A 19,070-nucleotide genomic window follows, 5' to 3' on the forward strand; every position below is an offset into this window, starting at 1 on the left:
CTTCTCTGATCTCTTTTTTTTTTTTTTTTTGGAGAATTGATCTCTTTGTTCTGTTCGGGGAAATAGAAAATGGTGAAAAAAATATACCATGGTAAATGGTAAAATGTTTTTTTTTTCCCCTATTGGTGGCTTGGGGTTCATTTTGTTATTATTTATCATTTATTAAATTGCTTTGAAGTGGATTAATGAAAATTGGAAAAGCTTTGAGAATAACTACCATTTTGTTGAAGGAAACTCGAATTATGTGTGTCTGACCCAAACACATTTATTTGTTTAAGTTGTAATAGGTTAGAATATTCTAAATCTCCTAATCAAAGTTTGATTAGGTTTTATTGTACTCTAAAATTGTGCACTTGTAATCTTCTATATAAAGAGACCTCTATTCTATTATCAATGAGATCATCCAATTATTCTCTTGAATCTCTTCTCTCTTAAACACGTTATCAGCACGAAGCCCTAACCCTGAATCAAAAAGTCAAAACCCTAGAAAGTTAAAAATCTCACACCTCGCCCAGACGCAACAAGACTCGGCCAGACGCGACCAAATAGCGCACTCTGCTAGACGCGGTCATGCACCAGTCGAGTCTCGGCCAATAGCTAACCTCGCTCTCCAGCGCCTCCTACGCACTGGTTAGCCTCGCTAGGCTCATCCCCCGCACAAGTTAGCCTTGTAAGTGACTTTTCAAGGTAATTTTTTCTAAAAGTTGTTGCTTTCGTTTACTTTCCTGCTTTCTTGCACTCGGGGATTCTAATATCTCTTTTTCTACCTCCCACATTTTTTGTAACGTGGGATTTGAGCCGAACTGTGGGGATTTGTGTTATCTCCGAGTATTGACTCGTTGATATTATTCTTACGATAGACCTTTATACATCACTGTTTCGATCTAATCCAATATCTCTTGGAATCGAATTTCTTGGGAGCGAATTACGCTCAGAAATTCATATTGTTTTCGTGGTTAGCTTTTAAGCTCCGAACTAATCTTTTTTCATAGGTAGCTTTTAAGCTCCGAGCTAAGGGTTGAATACATCAAATATGGCAAGGAAGATGAAACCACCGATTTTTTTGCATTAGCTAGTTTAGATTATATTTTCATGGTTAGAAACTTGTATGCAACCATTGGCTTTATGAATAAAATTTTGAGTTCTTTCCATATCGACTCCATTTTAATTCTGAGCTCTTTATTTTATGAATGGACTCTGGAGAACTTCATTGTCTCGCGGATAGTGTGACTATACACACAATTCTCCGCCATAGGCAACTATTCTTGGAAATATTACCTACGCATTCCTCTATGACTACGATGGCAGGACCATCGAGTTTAGTTCAAGGACGTTGAATGGCTCAATTCCTCTTGCCTTTGATCAATGTCGCAGAAGCTCTCTACGCTTCTAGGGCAAATCGAACCCTATTAAGCTTTAAAGATATTAGAACCAAAGAATTTCATGTGGAAATGCATAGTGAGGACGGGTATGGTTCCTTTGCATCACTCTAGTGATTACGAACTAAAACGCATCTTAGAGAAACGTATGTGTCTCTCTATTGGACTTTATGTCCCCACTATTTGAGCCATTGAATCCAATAGTGTTATAAGAGAATATCACATATTGACTGTAACACCACATGTTAGGTCATCTTTATCGTGATATGATGATCCGTTAATTAAAGACATCACACGGACATCATTTCTTTCGAGCATCACGAAGCAAGAATCAAAATTAATTCCAGAACCACGTGGGACCGCCGCGGCAGTATTTGGTGCCATCACGGTCCACCGCTGACATAGGACTGGCGGTGGCCCCATGATGACTCCACTAGTGGCATCATCGTGTCCCATTTTGCTTTCAACGCCACTTCTGGTGCCTTGGTCCAACCAAAATCCTCATTGATTGCTGATAAGACCTCTCGCTCATTTTGTAAAGCCTGTTCCTTAGGGAAATTAGGACTGAGATCGTTCTATGTAAAGGCTATAAAAGCTCTCAGTTCATTCTTACATAGAATCCAAGGGGATATTTGTGGACCAATTCAACCAACTTGCGGATTGTTAATTTAATGAGACATTCTTATCATGGGGAAGATAAGAATGTCAACGTTCAACAGAAACGATAGGAATTGTCATGGTCTATCCCCACTTTGTCTCATCTCGATCCACGTACTACACAGTTCTAACTAGAAGTGTGAAGGATTATCGAGCTTCAGAACGTAACAAACTAGTAGATGCTTTACCTGATGCTTTTTCTGACATTGCTAAACTGATGAGATCACATATACATGCTGCAAACATGCTTGCATAGATAGACGTCTCGAATACAGAATGTAGCGCCGCCCCTAAGGCATTAAATTAAGGATGGTGTCGCCCCCCTTATGATGGTGATGTGGCGTTACAGGCCGTAGCCCCCGTGAGGAAGCACTAGAGGTCGCTTGGTTCAAGGGATACTCACCCTAGAAAGAGAACGACTTTGGCACAACCTGATTCTTTGATTATTGATACTCAAAATATATCTTATGAGAATGTTCCGAATTATGGTTATGTCCAAGAGACATCGTTGGACGATACCTTAACGTCAGAACATACTCCTGAGAATATAGAGATCTCTGTAAACTACATTAATGTACATGAGACGTGGGATAGAAACTCCATCCTTATTTATGATGTATTCTCGTATTCTGTTGCGCGTGGGATTATTGAGTCCGATAATATCGAATCTCGTTCCGTTGATGAATGCCAATGTAGAGCGAATTTGCCTAAATGGAAATATGTAATCCAGGTTGAATTGGATTCACTAGCGAAGAGGAAGGTATTCAGGCCCATTGCACCAATACCACCTAACATAAAGCCTGTTGGACATAAGTGCGTCTTCGTTAGAAGGCGTAATGAGAAAAACGAGATTGTAAGATACAAAGCTCGCCTTGTGGAGCAAGGCTTCTCCCAACGCCTTGGAAAAAAACTACGATGAGACATATTCTCCTATAATAGACGTCATTACATTCCACTACCTTGTCAGTTTGGTAGTTTTTGAAAAACTGAACATGCAGCTTATGGATGTGGTCATAACGTACTTTATGGGGATCTAGATATGGAAATATACATGACGGTTCTTGATGGACTTCAGTTACCCAAGTCAAGTGACTCTAGACCATAAAACGTGTTTGTAATAAGGTTGAAATGCTCACTATATGGATTGAAACAATTCAGATGGATGTGGTATTACCGTCTAGGTGGTTACTTGATTGGGAAGATATATGTCAATAATGAACTATGCCCATACGTTTTCACTATAAAGACAAGTTCCGGATTTGCTATTGTCACGGTTTATGTCAATGACATGAACATAATTGGAACCCTTAATAAGTTAAGGGAAACCGCTGAATATTTGAAATCCGAGTTTGAGATGAAAGATCTTGGGAGGACACGGTTTTATCTCGGTTTGGAACTTGAGCACTGTGTCGGTCGTATTCTGATTCACCAATCAGCTTATACTCAAGATGCTTAGGCGCTTTAATGAAGATAAAGTTAAGTCTTGGAGCACTTCTATGGTCGTTCGTAGTCTTGACCCTAAAAAAGATCTGTTTCATCCCAAGGATGATGGACGAAGACGTGCTAGGGAAGAAGTGCTCTATCTAAGTGCAATAGGCGCATTATTTTACTTAGCACAATACACAAGACCTGACATCTCATTTGTTGTGAACTTGTTATCTAGGTATAGCTCTACGCTAACGCGACACCATTGGACTAGTGTTAAGAATATCTTTTTATATTTAAAGGACACGATAGATATAGGCTTATTCTATCCTTATAGAGAAAAAACGAAGGATGACGTGATGGATTCAGACCCACAATAAATCCAGAGTGCCGCAACATCTTCATGCGCTAGTAGTCATCAGGGAGAGACACAGACATCAGGGGCAGATGTCTCCATGCTTTTGATCTCGAAATGTAAATGATGTGTTGTACTCTTTTTCTCCTTTGACCGAGGTTATTTTTGTCCCACTGAGTTTTTGTTACTCAATAAGGTTTTTGACAAGGCAACATGAGGAGCACCGCTGTTTGGAAGGCACAAGGGGAGTGTTGAAGGAAACCCAAATTATGTTTGCCTAGCCCAAACACATTTACTTGTTTTAATTGTAAGATGGTAGAATCTTCTAGATCTCCTAATCAATGTTTGATTAGGTTTCTTTGTACTCTAAGATTTTGTACTTGTAATCCTCTATATAAAGAGACCCTTATTATCAATAAAATCATCTAAGTATTCTCCAAATCTCTTTTCTCTCAAACACATTCAGAATTGTGAGCCAAAAAGAATATCATGCCTAAAATTGGTATCAATGATTATATGATCTTAAAGAGATTGAGGTCGGCAAGTCGACAACTCAGCATGATCAAGCTGGAGGTGCACAAAAACACTAATTTAGGTATGGTGTTTATGACAAACATAAAACAAGACGAGAGATTTTTGTGTTTCACCCAACTACAGCTCAAGGAGTCCAGGCTGGTTCTGAGGGGGTACGGGTGCTACAGCCGCACCAAGCCTCCGATTTTGGGAGGCATCTAAGCTGGTACTTATGTATATGTTGTATATACATAAACGAAAATGAGAAACATACAAATTTCATCTTTAAACTTTTGCTTCTTTTTTTTTTTGTTATTGTTGTTTTTAACAAAATTTCTTCTCTTTGTTCTGTTATATTTTTTATTTGAGTTATACAACCAGTCCCCTTTTTTATTTATAAAATTTCCAAAATTTGTTGGTTATTTCACTAAAAATAAACTTTTGCTTCTTTGTTTTTAAACTTTTTTTTTTTCTTCTTTTGTTTTAATTTTTTCTTGGGTTTTTTTTTCTTTTAGCAATAAAAATTATCCTTTCTAATAAAACGAAAATTTTGTTGTTTTAGAGAAAAAAAAAAGTTACAAGACTTTCTTTTTTATTTTTTTAAATAATTTATGAGATACTATGAGTGTGTTTGGTATGGCTGTACTTTTAAAAAAAGCTGGTTTTTGCTTATTTATGAGAATAAGTGGCTGAAAAGCAAAGCAGCTGAGTGTTTGGTAAACTGATTTTTTATAAGTGCTATCAATGACAAAAGCAATGACAAAGTGTTTGGTAAACTCAAAACTGTTTATGCTTTATGTTTGTAGAATGACCAATTTAGACATTGTTAGCCAAATAGTCATCCTCAAGTATAAGAGGTACAAGTAATAGTATAGGGATTTAAGAAAGGTTGTCGAACCCACGAGGATTGGATTCCTTTCACTAGTTAGGGTGTTAACCTAATGAGAGCTAGAATATGCAAATGTACAATCACAAACCTAAATTCACAAGGAAATCTAAGCTCATAGTGAGTATGTGCATTGTGGTGATAGTTAAATTGTTTGTTGGATAGAGTGGTGAACCAAATTAAAATAAATGCTCAAATGTAAACTAAACTACTCTAAACTAAACTAGTAATATAATGGATAAAGTTAGGGGTTGGATTGTCTACCACTAACCTCCCTTGTAAGTATTGAAGTTCAAATACAAGTGATGTCATTCTAATTTTCCAATTACCCTCTTTGCATCCAGATAAGACTACAAAGGCTTAAACTCCTTTAATGGTATCAATTCCAACCGGATAGGTCTAGAATTAACTACCTAAGAACAAATCCTATTACCGGTTAAGTCTCAATTCATTGTTCCTAGATGCATAAAGCTTTGAGTTTAGATAATCATGCAAGCAAACCAATCTTAGATCTAGGTGATTTTAACTCACAACCTTCACATGCACATAGAGGATGCTATCATGCTATCAATGCTCAAGGTTAACTACTCCCTAAACACTTTTTCATGAGATGACAAACACAACACATCCAAAGTAGTTAAGTTTGAATGAATGCATTCACTTCTTGAATTAGCATATGAAGATGAAAATCACAAATAACATCAAATGTCAATTAAAACATCAATTCATACAAGTTTGGCTAGGACTTTCAACCCTAGCCCTAACAAAGTAACTACTCACTCATAATCATACAAATTAGCATCAAATCTATAAAGTACATCAAGGTAAATCAAAGAGTTAAGGAAAGAATGAACTAGTTGAAGCTTGACAAATCAATGACTAGCTCCTCATTTGTTTTCCTCCTTCAATGCTCCTTGAATCCTCCTTGATGGTGGAATGGATGGATGATAAGCTTCTTGATGGTGATGATAAATGGAACGGTGATGAAGATATGATGCTCATTTGGCCAACTTTGAGTGGTAGTGATGGAGTAATGGTGGTGGTGATGGAGGTTGAGGAGTATGGATATTATGGGTTTGGATTTTGGGAGGTGGAGATGGAGGTTTTGTGAAGGAGATGAAGAGAGAAAGAAGATGTAATGGGATGGAATGGATGATGCTTTAAGAGTGTGATGAAGGGATGCTTATATAGAGAAGAGAGAGAGGAGTAAAATGATGAATGGAAGCAAAAGAGAGCAGCTCAAGCATTGTAAGAAGCATGGAGGTGGAGTATGAGAGTGCTAATAGATCCTAAAAACAAGAGAAAAGAGTATGGAAGAGATGGAGTAAAAATAAGGAAGTAATGATGAGCTATTAGAGTGTAGAGTAGAAAAAAACTGACTTAGGAAAAGAAAGGAGCAGCTGCTCTCTTTGTTGTCCATGAGAAACATGAAAATGAAGAGTGTTTGAGTGGTTTTGGCTCACCAAAGTCAAGGTGACAAGCATGGAAGAGAAAGTGTGCAAGGGATGCCTATTATCCAAAAGATAATATGATGGATTCATCTTGCGATAATCTTGTAGAATTCTTCTAGGGCTCTCCTTGATAATTTCAGCATCATAGACCTTCCAAAAATGCACAAGAAATCCGTTCAAAAAAGGTTTTAGGCTAAACTGCCATGTTTTGACTTTGTTTTCTGCTTCTGAAGCTTCCTTCAATTGAATCTCCACCGAGACTTCGGAATTGGCCTTCGACTTCTTCATACAAAATGTTCCTTGTTAAGTGTAGATCATCCTGGTAAAATTTCAGAGCTTAGTTCACCGTGGTTTGGCCGGAAATTCTGCCGGAATCCGTACAGGTCCGGTTTTGCCCTTTTTTGTCTTTTAGTCAGAAACTTGGACCGATTTTTTGAAGGTCTTACACTCCGAACTAGCTCTTGAACTCTTCATAAGAAATGATCCTTAGGATGTCTAGAATGGATATGGAAAGTTTCAACTCATTTGGAGTTTGTTTGATCAGGCTGCCGCCCCTCATTCCTTGTCTAGCTCGCTTTCTCCTAGCCGGAGTATGAAAATGTGCTAAGGTTGACTTTTTAGTGCATTTTCATGCTTCTCCATCATTTCCTAGCATGATAAGCAAAACATAATAAATAGGGAGAATTCCACAAATAGTCATTCAACTATGACTCATTCGACACTTTGGTCACTGAAGTTTCAAATATATCACTTTGGTCACTCAACTATTACACTGTTAATCACTTAAGTCACCCAAAGAGTATTTTTTATAATTTTTCTTAATGAAAAAAATTAACAAAGTGACTTAAGTGATTGACAATGTAATAGTTGAGTGACCAACGTGATATATTTGAAACTTCAGTGACCAAAGTGTTGAATGAGTCATAGTTGAATGACCATTTGTGAAATTTTTCCTAATAAATATATATAAATAAACACAAAGGTTAAGAAAAAGTACAAGATTAGGGGAATAATGGAATTGGATTAGTCAACATTAAATTGGACTTTAGAACAAGTAATTTCCATGTTTTAAGGCACAAATATGTATATGAATTATGGTCCAACAGACATGAAATAATTTTTTGCCTTAAATGTTTAGTAATATAATGTAGCTCAAATATAAATTATTCTTTATCACTTTTTATAACAATTTGTTATAAAAACACTAAACTTACTGTGTTATAAATTCTTGTTATAGTTTATTTGCATGGGATTAAAATGTAACAAATACACCAAGCCTACTGTGTAATAATCTTCTTCCATCTACATTTCTCTTGTACCTGGTGAAAGTTCTTTTCAACATTCTACTGAATTGTCACTTTGATTGCATAATATACAATTAGATAAACAAAATACCATCTCAATCTCGAACTGAAAAACCACAAAATCAGACAAAGTTAATATACCTTCACAATCCACCATGACAAAGGAAAAGAAGATCAACAAAGTTAAATTCCTAGTTTAGCTTTTAGCAATATGTTCGACAGTGTAACACAGAGATAAAGATCAACACAGTAGATGCTCTAAGAAAAGAAATTTGTAGAGCCACAGTCAAAACAAAATGTGGGACATTAATTTAAAAGAGTAAACATGGAAAAAGTAATGAGTTTTTCAATACATTTAATGTTATATTTTATGGCATGTTTACTTATCTTGAATGAAAAAAAATCATGAATCAGAGACAATTAAAATGAGAGAAGAAAAAAATCGGTATAAGAATATTTTATTTCCATTAGTTGTCTACTTACCATATGGAATCAAAATAGGAATGCAACAACTTAATTAGTACAATCGATGTTGTTTACTAATGTTCATTTATGATTCAACTAGTTCGATTACTAAAATACCCATATAATTTTTTTTTTTTTTTTTGAGTTCAAATAAATTCCATTGATTGAACGGCCAGAACGGTACATACAAACGGTCCATATGGACACCCGGTACCATTCACTGTTACAAATCATGCTCAATTATTCAAAGAGCTTGTCAAGACTAAACCTAAACTAGGCTTACAAAAAATACTTTTGACTTGAGCCTTCCTTTGCCAATGCACGCAATTGTGGTGCTCAAGAAGGATCAAATATTTAGTGCAAAAACATAGCAGAGTTTAGAGAGCAAGCTAAAAACCAACTTACAAATTACTCAATCTATTTCCCTTGATCCTTACCCAAAGGGCTAGACGAACATGGTGAATAGGTGAGACTCAATGGAGGAGCAGGTTCCTTGTCATTCTTAGTCTTTGGTGGATTTTTATTTCGGGCTCCAAGAGGACGCCCCCTTTTCTTCTTCATCTTTGCAGCTACAACTGGCACCATTAGACATCCTGGAGTTTCCTGAAGCCCCAAAGATTTTGCAGTAAATTTGGTGGTGAATTCAGGCATCTTGAGCTTCTTTGGTTGAGCCACTTGTCCTCTGTTTTCATCAATCAGGACTGGGGTTTGGACTTTCTGAAGTGAAGGGGTAGGAGTGTGCCTACCTCTCTTCCTGGGCATCTGTTCTTCAACAGGCACAATAGCTAAACCATTATCTTTCCTTTGTTCAAGCTCACGAAGCACAATAGACCTTTTAGCCTTACGAAACTCTGTGTCCTTCAGATTCACAAAAGGTGATACAGTAACAGCAGATGGAATAGATAATTTAAAAGTAAATGGCATGCCATCAACCATAAAATTCCTATTCAGAAAATCAATCTTTAGTACATGAGTTTGTACCATAGTCTTGTTCTTATTTTTTCCAGCAGCAGAACACGAACCTGTAGGATGGAGGACTAGCAAGCAATCCTCATAACGTCCAAAGAGGTTGTTAAAATGGTAGTGAATCACTTCTTCAACCCCAACATCAATTTTCAGCTTCTTTTTTTTTTCCAAAAAAATTGGTTTCAGGATATCATGGCTAACCCTAACCCTAATTTCCCCTTTGTTTTTAAAGAGCCTTTCATCCAGTTCAAGGGGATGACCAACCACAGTAGCAATATCCATGATAGTTTCTTTTTTCTCATACGCAGGAGGGATATGACTATATGAGTGATACGTACCCAATAGTATAGCAAGTTCAGAGGGATCATTTCAATTGGTGTCACACCATCATATTCCATCAACACCATTGGAGCTTGAGCAAAGTTTCAAGGCCCTCCTCTAATCACCTTGCGCAGGTCGCCACGGTGATCAAAAGAGAAGAGGAAAAGGGAGTTTGATCTCTCCTGGATTTTGAAGTTTTTTTCCAACACCCAAATCCGACGAAAGTGACGGCGAAGATCATTGATCTCCACAAGCTTGGGTAAGAGGGATCTTCCCAACAAGTATGCTTGAGAATTTCGTCGAGTTTTTCCACGGGACAGCATCGTGATATCACATCATCTCCTGCAAGTGCAAGAGAAGCTTGAAAGCTTGCAGTAACTTCCTCAAGAGAAGCCATTTGAGAACAAAGATGAAGGAGAGGAGGGGGAAGGTCGCTAGACGGCTGCGGGGTGGTGCACAAGGCACTATCAATGGCGGCTTTGGAAGCTTGGAGGCTCGGCTTAGAGAGCACGCCTAGGGTTTTTTTTTCCACTCAAACTCCCCATATAAAAATAAATGTTCTCGAGATATATATATATATATATATATTCCTAGGGCTAGCTAGAGTAATTTGGGGTTATTGAAAATACGAAAGGATATTTTAGGTAGAAAAAAATGCATTCCTGAGGCTTTCATTCCTAAACCCATACTCCCAATTGGTTATCAAACTCCGAGTTATTCAGGAATCGATTCCTGATAAAAATGTGGGACCCACACTCATTCAAATACCTATATATGTTAATAAACGCAAGAAAACTCATACACCAGAATCACTTCCTTCATTTTTATTCTCATTCCAGATAGTAAACGTGTCATTAAATGAATAAATTTCACACGTCATTCCTTGAATAAGGAATGTCAAAACAAAAAGTTTAAAAGAGAATGTAGCTAGCCTGCCTATGTGATAATATTAACAAACATAATAAAGACGTACAAAGTATGTGGCACACTGGCACCCAATTTTTCTTGGTCTAAGATGGTTAATATTAAAGACTATTCTTCTAGGATATATGTGGCAAGTAAATGTTCGAGCTATCAATATTATTTAAGTCGAAATGTCTATCATGCTAAACTTAAAAAAAGCCATACTATATAGAAGTATAGAACTATTCAAAATTACTTATGTTCAATTTGTTTCTTGTAACCTTCCTTCACTTCATCGAAAAGTTATATATGGTCAATTCAATAGAAAAAAAGTATCGTTCACATTTAATCATCATTAGCGTTTTGCTCACCACTAAACTTAGCCTTCTTTAGGTTTTCATTGCTGATATTGTGTGGCTCTTTAATCTCAAGGTCAACGAATGTTGAAGACAACATTTCTTGTCATCGACCTCATTTTGCTTCAAGGTCTCGTGCAATCTGATAGAGTATATGGAAAATTCCTTCTTCGATCTATCATGACGGGCTTAATTTCGTCGTATTTATGTAATGAGGATCCAATCTGACGGTGCTCTTTTATGACTCAAGACGCACCCTTGCATTTCTCGAGTGTGGTCATTGGACCTATCTGTTCATGTGCGGTTTCAATGATTTGCAGGTTGAAGCCTCCTCTTAGGTTTGATCTCGCCTATTTGGTTCGGACCAGATTTTGAGAGTTCTGGTACTATAGTGGTGGTGTAGACGAAATTGATAGGTGGATGATGATCCAAGGCTAGGTTGGGTGCTGGTTCTTGGGTTCAATATTTGATTTTGGTGGTTTGGAGAAGTTGATTAAGATCGACTGGTGTTGTCGTTGGAGGAATTCTCTGTGGTGTCATGGTTTAGGGATAGGCTTGGGCTTATGAGTAAAGGGGCTTGGGTTTGCAATTGAGTCTGGTATAGGCCTGGTCCTAAGCTTGGGCTATTTTAGTTTTTTTATTTTTCCTAGCCTATCACATTGAGGTATTAATTACTTTAAATTGAGGAGCTTCTAGGCGTACTACAGTTAACTACATTGTCAAGTGGAAACACATTATTGTTTTGGGTTAGAATTGGTAAGACTTTTGGTTAATAGGCTTGATGAATAAGTCATGTGATTGATGTTATGAGTGATATTTGTTCCACCCCGTGGAACTTGATCACAAATATTGGCCACAAATCTTAAGCTGTTTATGTATGTATCGTTTTGGCCTTGGAGATCATTTCATGAAGGGTGGTTCTAGTTGGACCTCCAAATTTGCTATTTAGACCTCCCATATTTAGAACACCTCTAATTACTTTTTAGAATACTTGAAAAGCTAAGTAGACCTTCTTATTTTTACCAAAACACTATTGAACATGAGATACAACAATCTGTTATTCTACTTTTTATCTCTATCTTCAACCATGAGAAGAAGAATGAATCAAAATCACATGATATTGCTCTCTTATGAGTAGGTTTCTCCTCCACCAAAATTAATCAGAGGTTCTCGATCTTGATATGTTGCTGGAATCCTTTTGAATTTGCTAAAAGAATGATTTCAAGGGTTTTGGGTTGGAAGATCAAGTAATAATTATATCATAATATTCAATGAATTTAGTTTAAGAAAATTCCAAATCAGATTGTTTTGAATTTATTTTTGTATTAAATGATAGGTCATGTATATAAATTATTATTTTTACTTAATTATTTTAGGTAAATTATAAAACTATATGGTAATATAAGGAAATTCCGGAAGAAATAAAAAAATAATTTAATTGAATGTTATATTTAGGGAGGTAAGAAGAGTAGTTTTTATTTTTTCCATTTTTCTCTCTTAGTCCTTATTTGTCTTTTCATATGACTTGACAAAATCTATTAATAAATGAAAAAAGATAGAGGTCCAAATATCAAATTTAGATGTCCAACTAGAACCACTCTTTCATGAAATATTTCTCTTTAAAAAAAAAAAAAAGATCCATAATTAGATTTAAGAGAAATTTTAAATACACACTCCGTACTCAATACACCACCTATTTAATTTCTCATTCTAATGTTTTACTAAATACACAACCCAAAGTACCTAAAATATCCTCAATCCACTACTACAAAAAGTTAATCAGACAACGGTGGATTTCTGTTGTCTGATGACCAAGTCCACCGTTATCTAAGTCAGTGTTGTGTGATTGAAAAATCACACAACGGTAATTCCACCGTTGTCTGACAGTAGTTGGCTTAACAGAATAGCTATTTTTCCGTTGTGTGAATTCTGCGCAGCAGGTGCCTGCCATGGCATGCGCAGGGATGCCTCGGCCATTCAGACAACAGAAGATAATTTTTACTGTTGTCTGAGATTCATAACACACAACAGCCATAACTCTTTCTTTGTTGTCTGAGATTCATAACACACAATAACTATAATTCATTCTTTGTTGTTTGAGATCAATAACACACAACAGATATAACTCATTCTTTGTTGTCTGAGATTAATAACACACAACATCTATAATTCTTTCTTTGTTGTCTGAGATAGGTAACACACAACCAAACTAAAATTATTTCCCTTGTCTGTTGATTCACTCAGACAACAGAGATGATTTTATTTCTGTTGTGCGTTATGAATCTCACACAACAGAATTTTGTTTTCTTTTGTTGTTGGTTGTTAGTTCACACAACAACTATATTTGGTTAGCTGTGGTGTGAATATTGTAATCAAATTGGCTAATAACCAATTACTGTTGTAGGAGAAGCTTAATTTTTAACTCTTTTACAATCATACAACACATTGTTTTGTATTGTGTTGTATGACTTAGTATTGGACAATAATTACCACATAAACAGTACTCTATTCCATATCATTCAAGTACCATTTTTCAAACATCCATACATTTAAGTAACTAAATAATGTACCAAACAACATAGCATTCCTAACTAGCTACATATGAATACAATTACAATGAAAAAGTTTGACTTCGAAGTTGATAAAACTTTCAACATGAGGCAAGTTTGAACCTTTGCGCAATGTTTACATAAAACTTGGGTTTCGGAACGTGAGCCTTTCACGTTGTCCAAATAACTTTATATGGAGTGATCAAACCACAGCGTTCACAAGGTCTTGTGTCATTCTCATATGCTTCCTGCACAATAAATTCATTGGATGAGAATACATTGTTGTGGAGGGCCTTCTTTTTCATCAAGGAATATGCATCTAACAATGCCAGAACAAAACTCCAAATCATTTGCAGACCCATTGAAGCATAAACAAATATCTAAGTAAATCAAAGCTAGAGAGTACAAAAACAGTCCCATTCCCAGGATCAAATTGTCGATGCAAAAATAGTAATTGAGCCCCATTCTAATGAAAGAGATCAATATGAAACACTTAGAAGAAGCTCAGTACAATTCACACCCAGATGGGCTTCATTGTCCCTGTTAGTTGAACGGTATTGTTGAAGATAAGGCTTAGAGCACCCAAAGCAAATCGTTCAAAATATGATAATAACAATCTCCTTTTCTTTTCTCACTAACCAAACAGACCTCTCTGTTTTCAACTATCAAATACCAGCAGGTGTACAGCTAAACAAGTACAAACAAACTTGGAATATATCAATAGTGGCTAGGAGAGAGAGAGAGAGAGAGAGAGAGAGAGATAATAACAAATGTTAACCTACCAAACAATTTGAACTCCCACATTACCAATAGTCCTCATTGCCATGGATACCTGAAGTCAGTCACAAGACAACTATATTAGGTTCCAATGTTATGGAGTTGTTAGCCTTATATTTGTTCTTGGTAAGAGACAATTGTAAACAATACAATATACAGAGAATGATTATAATATTTTGGAACCTAAACTGTTAGGACTAGATGTATACGCAACATTAAGGAGGTAATAACATGATGGAGGGGCTATCAATTGGAAGAGATAGAAGGAATATGGCTTTTATCTTTCTGGACACAACGTGTGTAATTTATTGAAAGTGGTCAGAGCTTTTTCTTTTCTCCTAGCTTTTTAGGACGGAAAATATGTAAGCCCAAGTGTCATCTACTTGAATAGTTTCAAAACATAGGGAAATTGAAGAGCTAGCTTCATCAATCCCAGTTACGAAAGAGACTGAGATAGTAAGAAAGCTTGTCTTACAAGGGGAGGCTTCTCACTCCACTTCTATCTATCTTTACTAGTCTATTAATCTACTTCTATCTATGTTCAGTAGTTTATTAATTCACTATCTTTTAGAATCCCATGCATATGAGAGATACAGATGAGGATATCATAGTACGTAGGACGGTGTTGATGAAAGGAAGAAGAAAATAGTTATTTCCCAACTTCTCCTATCAGGTCTAGATGATAAAGAAATAGCACGTATGGTTTAAAGTTCTGCTGCATTGATTTAGTTTAATGTGCCTAATGAGGTAGTAAATCAGTATTGCTCTCATGTGCAAGTGACCAAAATATCACAGGGAAGATGGTATATACACCATCATATGCAGGATTCCAAATCACAAAAGAGCATATGATGCTGACAAATAAAAATTAAACTAATAGAAAACAAGCATAGGGTGACAAATGGTAATATTAAAGCAATATTATTGTTGTGCTATCATTCTTCAGACAGAATTTGATTCTGTATTCTCTAGTAGATATAACATATGTTTGTGCAATCCAAAATATAATGTATAGATAGGGAGTAGTATATGCACTGGTGCAAACTGAAGACAGTTCTCGAGTAAAGAAGAGAAAGAATTAAGTACCAGTGATACACCACCAGAACCGAGTTCAGACATGGTATTTACATTAACTTCGGCTATTAGCAGACCTGTTACAACCTGCAGCAGTTACAGACAAGAAAGGAAAAGATAAGAAAACAAGTGAATATAAATGAATTAGTGTTTACTCATACATACCATGTATGCCCAACAAAAAATGCAGATAAGAAAACAAAACTGCATGGTGACTTTGGCTACCAATTCAAGTTTAACTATCTCATACCAATTCAAGTTTAACTATATATCTCATACCAATCTCAAGTTTAATTGAAAAGTTTCTAATTAATTACCTCCGGAAGGTGGTCGCTTTCTGTTTCACCATTGAGCTAGCGGAACATATCTTCAATGACATATACAGTTGTTCCCGTTCTTGGGTTTTTCAAGATACCATCAGCTTACCGGCAATCTATCAAGTTCTTAACAGAACAATTACTTTCAATTGACTTCACAATTCTACACAAGAACAAAGCACAGAACAAACACTTAAACTGGTATGAAATCAAACAAAGAAAAGAGACAAACACTCCCACATGACTCATCAAGAATAAAGTAATAAGAGGCCAAAATCTGTTACTCCATCCTCCACTATTTTTCATTTTTTTCAATCCAGATTTCATTCCAAAATGACAAACATTCATGACTCATTCTCCCACATCATATATCACCTCTGTGAAAAAAAGGAAAAGCTTTTCTGAATTACTACTTTTTCCAACAAAAGGATCATACTGAAATTACCCCCATTTCCCGTTCTATCACCACAAACCCCCCATATTCTCTCTAAAAAAAAGAATGCAACACTGGTCAGATCACTACTAGTTCACTTGTGTTAAATAATTTTAGGACCAGAAGCTATTAATAGATGGCCTTGAAGTGAGGCCAATGCAAATATGGCACCTTTCAATTCCTTAGAAATGAACTACAAAACAAAACAAAAAAAGAAAGAAAGCCACAAAAGGTAATAGTTGGATCCAATATCCAGTCCATCTCATTAGAAATGAAACAAAACAAAGAAAGAAAGCCACAAAAGGTGTCAAGAAACTGCCTTTGGGGTAAATTGCTGCCAACCTAATCAACTATGGACAACGAAAAGCACTAGACTCCAAAATTCTAGATTAACTAAAACACAGCTTCAGTATCATTTCCTCTCAATTCCATTAATCATAACACAAAAATCCAAAACAAACACATCAATTAAAACTTGACCAAAAAAGCATCAAATTTCGAAAAGGAAGGAAGAGAAAAGCTAGTACATACCGGCGGGTTTGGACTGTGATGCAGGTGAATTAGGTGAGGCAGGACGACAAAGCCCTTCTGGAGGTGGCCCTGTTGAACGAAGAAGTTCTGCTGAGTAGACAGCATTCCCTGCTGGACTGAGTTGAACCAAGCAGAAAGTAAATACTACATACACACAAGTCCACACAAGCATAACAATTGAAATGCAATGAAATGTTCATACAAGCATTTCCACAAACACTAGGTGTGTACATACTTTGGTGCACTACATATTAAAAAGCTACAGAGCTCTCGATTGAAACTAGAACAAAGCACCAGCAGGACCAAAGGTCCCACAACAAAGAAAGAAGGTTTACTTATTGTTAAGGCACTCGCATAGAAGGTTACTTACAGTGAAATCTGGTTAAGATATCAATCAGTAATTGCTCAATTCATTACATCCTCAGCAGTCATCATCAACTCTGAAGATATTACACAGATAGTCGCAAATCAGCATTTCATATACACAACATTACATACCTATATGAGTGTAAACAAAATTCAACAAAATATTCAAAACTTAAGCCACACTATATGAACATGTGCCAATTATTTTCATCTGCAGACAACTTTTACACACAAACAACACATAATCTAAAGGATAATTCCGAGTCGGATTAAATTAGAGCAAGCTCTTGATGTAAAGAACACAACTTCAAAGGGATAAGAGACTACCTGAATGGGAAAAAGCGAAGAAATGCCACGCCTCTCAAAGCTATCCACAAGTCGCTGAGGCAAGCACAATTTCAAAAGAGCCAACTCGTCTTCATTAGCCGACTCCGAGTCCAGTTCCTCCTTCAAAAACTCCCCTAGCCCCTTGAAGGCCTCTTCACTGAGCACAGAATTGGGCGTTACAATCGCCTGAGTAGCGAAAATACTCATCTCTCTCAAAACATTGTTGAAGTTAGCCCTCTGCCTCTCCAGAAAGGCCAACAAAACACCGCCGCCGCTACTACTAGTCGCCATCGTCTTCCCATCTCACCCTATTGGACGGCTTGAGAATCGAGGCCATCGTAGTCAGCTCCCCGTGAAGGTGGAGGATTTAGGGATTTAGAGAGTTGAAATTAAGTGAGGAATTGGAAACTAGGGACAGAGGGCTGAGAGAGGTTTCACGAGATAGAGAGCTTTCGAGGAAGACTGAGAGATTCACAAGAGAGATCGAGGCGTTTCGGGGAGGCTATTCAAGAGAGAGGATAGAGATAGGGTCGAGAGGTTTTGTATGTCGTGCTAGGTTTTGTTTTTTTCTTTGGGACACAATGCGGCATGGCAATTAAACCTAGCAGAAAATTCTCAAGTTACTCACACAAACTGTCGTATGAGTGCAATACATAAAATCAACATGTGGAAAATATGGAGGGAAATATGCCGCCTACAGCATTTTGGCTCAAAATATTGCCGCCTATGTTCCTACCTCACACAACAGAAAAGTATAAATTCTGTTGTCTAATTTCTAGAGCTTGCACTAGGTGTACCGAGTGGAAGACATTCAAGCAAGCTTCCTCAAAATTTGGCATCCAATTTTCAATCACACAACGGAAATCTCAAGCACCGTTGTACCTAGTAGCCCAAATTTCAGATGTCAAGAGGCAACAAAGACTCGAGAGGGGAGGGAAATCTGCCGCTATATTTTTTAAGACTCAGACAACGGACAATACTTAATTGCGTTGTGCAATGTAGTTCTGAGAAAAAAGTTATCACTTTGTTGACATTCACACAACAGAACATCACTAATACCGTTGTACAATAGAGTTCACTTAAACACACAACAGACAATTTATGTTCCGTTGTGTGATTAGTGTTGTGTGATTAACTTTTTGTAGTAGTGATCTCAAAAACCATAAAATATTCTATTATTTGATTATATTAAGGCTACTATTTGATATGATTATTATATATTAGTACATTGACGTTTTGTAAATGATCATATTGATTATGTGGATTAGTTATTAAGAAATCCATATAGATTTATTATCGTTCCCTTCAAATAGATGCCTAGAAATAGATTTTGTATTATTTGAGTTCACATCCACCAAACACCACTTGATCATTTTGAGTTGAACATTCAACCAAAACTATTTAAATATCAGTAGTTTCTCCAAAGTGGACGAACTACAAAGTTGTTATTAGAGTGGCCAACAAATTAACAATTACAAAATTTTCTATCTGTGATATTTTTTATTAGAGAATAAATTGACTAGTTATAATTTTTACAGCGAAAAAACAAAAATGGGAGTAAAGCGATTTATTTAATAATATTTAGTGTCATTAATTCTGAAATTCTAAATTATATGGTTTCTCACCCCATTTAATTACAACTTATTTAAGGAAAATTTAAATTAGATTGTTTATAACTTTATTTTTGTATTAAATGGGCAGGCCAAGTATGGAAA

General features: G+C 36.3%; 1 long non-coding RNA gene across 2 annotated transcripts; it reads right to left on the reverse strand.

Annotated features, from left to right (window-relative positions):
* Nucleotides 1-13,467: 13,467 nt before the first annotated feature.
* Nucleotides 13,468-17,936, reverse strand: LOC133721544 (uncharacterized). 2 transcript variants are annotated; one of them, XR_009852230.1, is made up of 7 exons: nucleotides 17,356-17,936; nucleotides 17,033-17,102; nucleotides 16,663-16,773; nucleotides 15,699-15,861; nucleotides 15,394-15,468; nucleotides 14,313-14,362; nucleotides 13,468-13,778 (listed from the first exon to the last, which is right to left on the reverse strand). It is a non-coding gene; the product is annotated as an uncharacterized LOC133721544 (long non-coding RNA). The 2 variants fall into 2 exon arrangements; XR_009852229.1 differs by having other exon boundaries at nucleotides 16,663-16,778.
* Between the last annotated feature and the right edge of the window lie 1,134 nt (nucleotides 17,937-19,070).

This window comes from Rosa rugosa, chromosome 7 (genome assembly GCF_958449725.1).
Source record: "Rosa rugosa chromosome 7, drRosRugo1.1, whole genome shotgun sequence".
In the NCBI taxonomy this organism is placed as follows: Eukaryota; Viridiplantae; Streptophyta; class Magnoliopsida; order Rosales; family Rosaceae; genus Rosa; species Rosa rugosa.